This window comes from Cebus imitator, unplaced genomic scaffold (assembly GCF_001604975.1).
Source record: "Cebus imitator isolate Cc_AM_T3 unplaced genomic scaffold, Cebus_imitator-1.0 Scaffold63, whole genome shotgun sequence".
Taxonomy (NCBI): Eukaryota; Metazoa; Chordata; class Mammalia; order Primates; family Cebidae; genus Cebus; species Cebus imitator.
The window spans coordinates 3,886,846-3,894,659 of NW_016107378.1; the positions used below are offsets into that span (position 1 = coordinate 3,886,846).

The window sequence follows — 7,814 nt, forward strand, 5'->3', positions numbered from 1 at the left end:
CCTATTTTAGGGTTTTGGTGTCTTCATCCCCAAAATAATGAGGTTGTATTTGAATGGAGCTTTTCAACTCCTGAGAAAGGAAGAATAGGATGAGGACCAGACAAATGGACTCTAGAACCAGCCAGATCTGAATTCAACCCCATCTCAGTTACTTATGCGCAAAGAAAACTTTGGTAAATTTCTTAACATTTTAAGGACTGCATTTCTTCGCCAATGTAAAAAAGAGACTAATAGTACCTGTGAAAAGAACTTTTATCTAAGGAATATGAGTCCTTTTAAATGGTCAGGCTCAGCGAGACATTAAAATGAGACAGCAGTCATGTCCTGCTTCCCCCTTGAGCCATGTATTCATCTCTTGAAACTGCTTGCTATTGCGACAGGAAGCTATAAATTAACCTAATAATGCTGTACTGGATGCTCTACCCACACCCTATAGCCTCACAGTGTATAGCCAATCACTAATCAAGGTGATTTCTGTAAACCAATGAAAATTCCTGACAAACAATTTTGTGTCAGCACACTCACAGTCTCCCTTTTTTTGCCTTTAAAATTCACTTGTAACTGCTCCAAATATAATAAGAGTATATATTCAGGGTAACTTGAATCAATGCTACCAGGTTGCAATCCTCAAGCTTGGCCCAAATAAAAATCCCTACTTATACTGATTTTGCTTCAACTTCTTCCTTTTAGGCAGACATACCTATCTCATTAGGCTATCATCAAAATTAAATGAGATCATGCGTTTCATAGCCTAAGAGATAGTCAATAAATATTATTCCCTTTCTAAATGACTACTGTTACGTCAAGGTGAAAAAAATGGCTGATATATACTCATGTAACACGCTTTCATGGATGTACCCAGAATCTAAGAGAATTAAAAAATAATAATTTCAGGAAATCATATCTAATTATGCATCTAACCACCTCAGTTGTTCAAGTTTCACCAGTAATCATAGGTCATTCCAAGGGAGCATAGCTGAACTGGCCCTAGGTTAGGCGTGATTCCTGCTGTGGCTGTCTTCATGCCCTGTTCAAAGCAGATGATAAAGACAGTCTGTGAAAATGATGTTACAATAGAAAGAACATTGATTCTGCTCTAATTGATAATTTTTGAAGGTAAACCATTTGCCAACTTTGGTATATTATTACTAGAAATAAACTTCTTAGTAGCGTGTCATAGATGATGATGATGATCATCATCATCATCATGGTCATCATTCCAACTGTTAATGCATCATTTGAGAATCACTGCGGAAGATTATCTTTGACATCTTTTTTCTTTCGAATGTTTGTATAAAATGATTTTAAATAATCATTTTGTTTGTATTAAATAATTCAAAATAGTTACGTTGAATTTTTTTTAAAAAGGAAAATGAGGCCGGGCGCGGTGGCTCAAGCCTGTAATCCCAGCACTTTGGGAGGCCGAGACAGGTGGATCACGAGGTCAAGAGATCGAGACCATCCTGGTCAACATGGTGAAACCCCGTCTCTACTAAAAATACAAAAAATTAGCTGGGCATGGTGGTGCGTGCCTGTAATCCCAGCTACTCAGGAGGCTGAGGCAGGAGAATTGCCTGAACCCAGGAGGCGGAGGTTGCGGTGAGCCGAGATCGCGCCATTGCACTCCAGCCTGGGTAACATGAGAGAAACTCCGTCTCAAAAAAAAAAAAAAAAAAAAAAAAAAAAGGAAAATGATAAAGAATATATGTATATATTCATCAACCTATTAAGAAATAGATTAGCAATGTGTTTGGACTCCCATATTCTAAATGCTGTGTGATCATTCTCTTGTTGCCCTTTGTGTTTCTAATCTGTTCAGTCTTGTATGTTTTTGAGTAAAAGTATTTTATATTAGGTAATCAGTAGTGAATTTATTACTGCAGCATTATATATTGAAATTCATCAGTGTTCATGCATAGCTAGTCACAAAAAGTATTAAAGCCATAAAAATATAATTTGTCTCCAGAGTTTTCTATAGATTCATTGTAGTTTCACTCAAAATTCCAGTGGAAGTTGAAAGTCAACTTCCATTCCAAATAGATACAGAAAAGTGAGAAGCCTAGATTTAATCTTATGTATTTTATGTTAAATTGCTATTATAAATCATTATTTTCTAACTGTTCATGGTGTTTATAAAAGCTACTGACCTCTATGTATTGGCTGTTTTTTTAAACTGGCAACCATGCTAAACTTGTTAATTTTCATAATTTTTAGTAGATAATTTCAGCTTTCCTATATAGACAAACTACATCATGCATTTAGGATGGCATTTTTATTTCCTTAATAATCCTTTCATATTTTTTTCCTGCCTTACTTCGCTTTCTAGACTCTCTAATGTAATACTGACTAGAAACTGTGCTAGGGGCTTGCCATATCTTCTTTGTGATCTTAAAGAGAAGTCATTTGTCACTTCAACATTCAGTAAAATGCTTGTCTTAATGTTTTCTTTAATACATCCTTTGTTGTATTAAGAAGTTTCTCTTTTTTCCTAAGCACTTTTTAACTGAATGGACAGTAACACATCATATTGAACACTTATTTTCTGCATCTAATAAGATGACCATGTAGTTTCTCTCCTTTCATTTATTTTTATTAATTAATTAATTAATTAATTTATATGGAACGCTTCACGAATTTGCATGTCATCCTTGTGCAGGGGCCATGCCAATCTTCTCTGTATTGTTCCAATTTTAGTATATGTGCTGCCGAAGCGAGCACCTCTCCTTTAATTTATCAACATGGTGAATAATTTTTTGATTTCCAGATTTTAATTCAAGCTTGAATTCCAGGGATAAATCCAACTTGTCATGATGAATTATGTATTTTATGCATAACGAGATTGTGTTTTCTAATATTTTGCTTAGGATATTTGTTCGTTTTTCATTAGTGAGATTGTTCTATGTTTTACTCTATCATATTTCCTTTGGTTTTGGAATCACAACTTACAAATCTCATAAAATACGGAGGGGCAGGTTTTTTCTTTTATTCTCCTCTGGAAATTTTTGTGTTTGTTTGGAATTGTTTCTTAAAAGTGAGTAGACTCACCAGAACCCTGTCCAGAACTGGAGTCCTTTTAAGGAGCGATGTCTAACTACGGATTCAGTTTATTCAGTGATTATGACTGTTCTAACTTTCTATTTCTGGGAATGGCAGTGATAGGTCTTACAGGAATTACATGTTTAGCCATTTGAGATTGTTTTTTCCCCATCTTTCCTCATCCTCATTAACACCTGTTATTAACTTTCCTTTGATTATGGCCATCCTATGGGTTGTGATACAGTATCTCATTGTAACTTTGATTTGTATTTCCCTGGTGGCTAGAGATGTTAAGATTCTTTCCATGTACTTATTTGCAATTTGTATATGTTTTGGAAAAATATCTATTCATATCCTTTGTCCATTTATCGATTGGGTTGTTTGTCTTTTTTATTATTGAGTTGCAAGGTTTCTTTATAGTCTAGATACAAATTCTTTAACAAATACATGATTTGCAAAGGATATTTTCCATTCAGTGGGTTGTCTTTTCACTTCCTTTTTTTAATTGTATATATTTATGGGGTACAACTTAATGTTTTGATACGTGTATACATTGTGGAATGATTAAATCAGTTTAATTAACACAGCTATCACCTCACATACTTAACAGTTTCTGTGGTTAGAACATTTAAAATTACTCTCTTAGCAATTTTCAAATATGCAGTACATTATTAACTATAGGACCATGCTGTCAATAGATGTTCAGAACAAATTCTTCCTGTCTGACTGAATCTTTGAACTTTTTCGCCAACACCTCACCAGCCCTGATAACCACCATTTTACTCTCTGTTTCTATAAGTTCAATTTTTTTATATTCCACATATAAATAAGATTATTGAGTAGTGTTCTTTCTGTGTCTAACTTATTTCACTTAATGTTTTCCAGGTTAAACTAAGTTGTTGCAAGTAACAGGACTCCCTGCTTTTTAATGGATGAATAGTATTCTATTGTGTATATGCAGCACATTTCATTATTTCTTCATCAGGTGATAGACCCTTAGGTTGATTCCATATCTTGGATATTGTGAATAATACTGCAAAGAACATGGAAATATAGATATCTCCTTGATATACTGACTTTATTTCCTTTGTATCTAGAGCCAGAAGTGGAATTGCTGGGTCATATGGTAGTTCTATTTTTAATTTTTTGAAAGACCTCTATATTGCCTTCCACAAGGGTTGCACTAATTTACATTTCCCCCAGAAGTGTACAAGAGTTCCCTTTTCCCCACACCCTTACCAACACTTACTTTTCGTCTTTTTAATAAAAGCCATTCTAACAAACATGAGATACTATCTCATTGTGGTTTTAATTTGCATTTCCCTGACGACTCGTGAGGATAAGCATTTTTTTATATACCTGTTGGCCATTTGAATGTCTTCTTTGAGGAGTGTCTGTTCAGTCCCTTTGTCCATTTTGAATTGGATTATTTGTTTTCTTACTACTGAGTTGAGCTCCTTATATATTTTGGATATTAACTCCTTCTCTGATATACGATTTGCAAATATTCTCTCTCCATAAGTTGTCTCTTACCCTATTGATTGTTTCCTTTGTTGTGCAAAAGGTTTTTTGTCAATTTTTGCTTTTGTTACCTATGCTTCCGGAGTTTTACCATTTTCCTGATGGCATCCTTGGAAGCACAAGTTTTTAAATTTGATGCAACCAAATGTTTTTTGATCATGCTTATGGTGTTATATCTAATAATTCATTGCCAAATCCACAAACATGAGGACTGACTCCTAAATATTCTTCAAAAGTTTTATAGTTACAGCTTCTACATTTAGGTCATGATCCATTTTGAGTTAATATTTCTGTATTCTTGCATGTCTGTGTCCTCTGTAGCCATTTAGAAAGCAAAAGCCAACTTGAGTACTACCTTCCTTCTCTAGATTTGCCTTTTCCTTTTGTTTTCTTCTCCCTGAGGATTCTTTACTTAAACAAAAATGCAGAGCTCAGTAATGCATTAAAAAATACAAGAAGTTTTCCCCCATTTGTTGAGCAGTCTTTTTAAAAATTGTGTGAGTATCTGTGTGGGGTGTGTTTGTGTGTGTGTGTGTGTGTGTGTGTGTGTGTGTGTGTGGTGGGTAATCTACTTCATCATATTTATAGAACCAGAAACCCAGAAAGACTGTTGTTCTATATTTCTTTATCTTTTTGAAACTATGCCTTGCACTACAATGTTTAACATTATTTTCTTATACCACATAGAAACACGCTCATGTATTCTCATTTGTCCAATGAGTTATGGAGAAAAATTAAACTCTCATGCATTCTTAACAGTATGGTCATTAAAAAAAATAGTTTATGAAGCTGTTTTTGCATTCTAAGTCCATAGAAAGACCAAAAAAAAAGCGCTGATTAGAAACAAAACTGAAATGCCCTATTACGGCATCAAAGACACAAAAGAAGAGATGATACAGGATAATATAAATTGCATTCCAATATCATGAGCCCTCACACCAGGGTTCTGTTTAGGATGGGTAATTTGATTCAATGAAACAAATTAATGGAGAATTATAAACAATAGCTTTCCAATGAACTTTTAGCCATTAGTAATTTAGAATTTGAGATAATATTTATGTGCCCTTCTTGGAGACACTATACAATGCTGGCCCAGATCATGGACTCTGGAATAAGATGGGCCTGGGTGTGAATCCCTTATTCTGTTGTTTGACCTCTGTAAGCCTCAGTTTCCCAATCTGAATAAGGCAGGTATTAGTACCTACGTCATAGGGCTATTGTGACAATAGACAAAACTGTGTTTGACAATAATAGACAAGTATTTAACCACAGTTTATGATACATTGCGAAAACTCAAAAAAAATCATAAGTTCTGTCATTGTGATTCAGTACTTTTGTCCAGGATGAAACCATACAGACAGTCAGAACCTTCCAATATGAGCCAGCCATTCAGAAGCCAGGATCAACTCTTCTAAACTCACACTAGTGGATAAGGGTGCCCCAAAGGATGCTGGAAAATCCCCCAAACACTCCTGGAATAAAAGCCTTTTCAATTCGTAATACAGAAGAGCCACAATATGAAACGTTGTGCTTGGAAGGAAGAAAAGAATTGAAGGGAATTTCAAAACCAAACATCTAGATCACATCCTAATTTCCAAATATTGGGAAACACTCCTACACAGACAGGAACAAGATGATGTCACAGTATTTAAGGGAGTCTATGTTAAGCAAAGAAAAGGGACAGATTTCTACTGTTGGATGACAAGGCTGGTTTGAAGAGCATATCAAAATACATGTTAAGAAATAGGCCTAAAGTGTGTTCAATTCTGAAATGCTAAAGCATGGCAATATATGAGTGCCAAAGTGCAACTTGATCCAAACTGCATTTGGACTGAGCCTGTAATAAATTGTCAGAGCTCGCCTTTGCATTCACTTAAGCTAATACTGAGTGTCCCATTTCTACAAAGTAAATCACAGTGGCTTTGTTTCTTTATTTTCCATCTTGTGTATAAGTAAACTGCAGGATCAATTGGGAGGGAGGTAGAATCAATCTGCTATTTATTACCTTGAAATGTGACACCCTATTTTAAGTGCCCTATTCCCTTATGACTTCACTTGAGAACAGTATTATGTCCAAACAATATAGAAGCCAGCTTTATAGCTCCTGGTTTTTTCTTTTTCTTTCATTTTTTTTTTTTTCAACTTCAGCCTGGATGGATTTACATTGTATACAACTTTCAGAACCTACATAACTTACTTAGTGGATTTTGAAACAAGCTTGTAAAGGAGGAAGAGTCATTTGGTTTTCTTGTTTTTTTGTTTTTTTTTATCTTAAATCTTAGCAGAATTCATTCATTACCAGAGCATTTATTTTTTATTTCATTTTATTTTTAAAGCAGTACTCCTATTGACCCACTGATCATAGCTTAACGTTCCAAAGAAAATAAATAAAAATCTCATGTCTAGGGAAAAGAGTTAGGCTTCATGGGGATTCTGTCATCTTGTCATTATACTTTGCAAAGAAACCTTGGTCTCTAATTTATGGGTTTCAGAAAGAATGCCTTCTCACACTGCTGGAAGGTTGAAAGGGCAAGAGATCTGATGTATATCAGGAAGGTTAAACCTAATCTCTGTGACCTGCCACCCGCCTTTCCTGATTAAAACATGAGGGGCTGAGGCCTAGCAAAGACCCCCCTCTGTAAAGCACTATCCATATCTTCATCCCTGATCTGAGTCCTAGGTCTTGGCTTATTTCAAAACACTCATTATTTGGCTTACTGGTGACTACCCCAAACGTCTCTACCAAGTGTGATAAAACATTTTTAAATGCCCCAAACTGAGTTAGATGAAATTGAAGGGAAACTGGCAGTAATGAAAGGCTGGTGACAAGCTTGATCCCCATAAATTTGGATTTTATTAGGGCTTAAACTTAAGGTTAACCAGGAAGAGAAGGAAATAAAGAGCCTAAAATTTTAACGGTGGTCCAAGAAAGATCGTGGCAGCATCTCATTATCTCCCTAGCAGAGGTGACAATAGAAAGGTCTTTCTTTCTTTCTTTCTTTCTTCCTCCCTCCCTCCCTTCCTTCCTTCCTTCCTTCCCTCCCTCCCTCCCTCCCTCCCTCTCTCTTTCTCTCTCTCTTTTTCTTCCTTTCTTTCTTTCTTTCTTTTTCTTTCTTTCTTTCTTTCATTCTTTCTTTCTTTCTTTCTTCTTTCTTTCTTTCTTTCTTTCCTTCTCTTTCTTTCTTCTTTCTTTCCTTCTTCTTCCTTTCCTTTCTTCCTTCCTTCCTTCCTTCCTTCTTTCCTTCTTTTCTTTCTCT

General features: G+C 35.3%; 1 non-coding gene across 1 annotated transcript; it reads right to left on the minus strand.

Moving 5' to 3' along the window:
- Positions 1-2,611: 2,611 nt before the first annotated feature.
- On the minus strand, positions 2,612-2,718 carry LOC119471529. The gene has a single exon (XR_005200601.1). It is a non-coding gene; the product is annotated as a U6 spliceosomal RNA (small nuclear RNA).
- Positions 2,719-7,814: the final 5,096 nt, after the last annotated feature.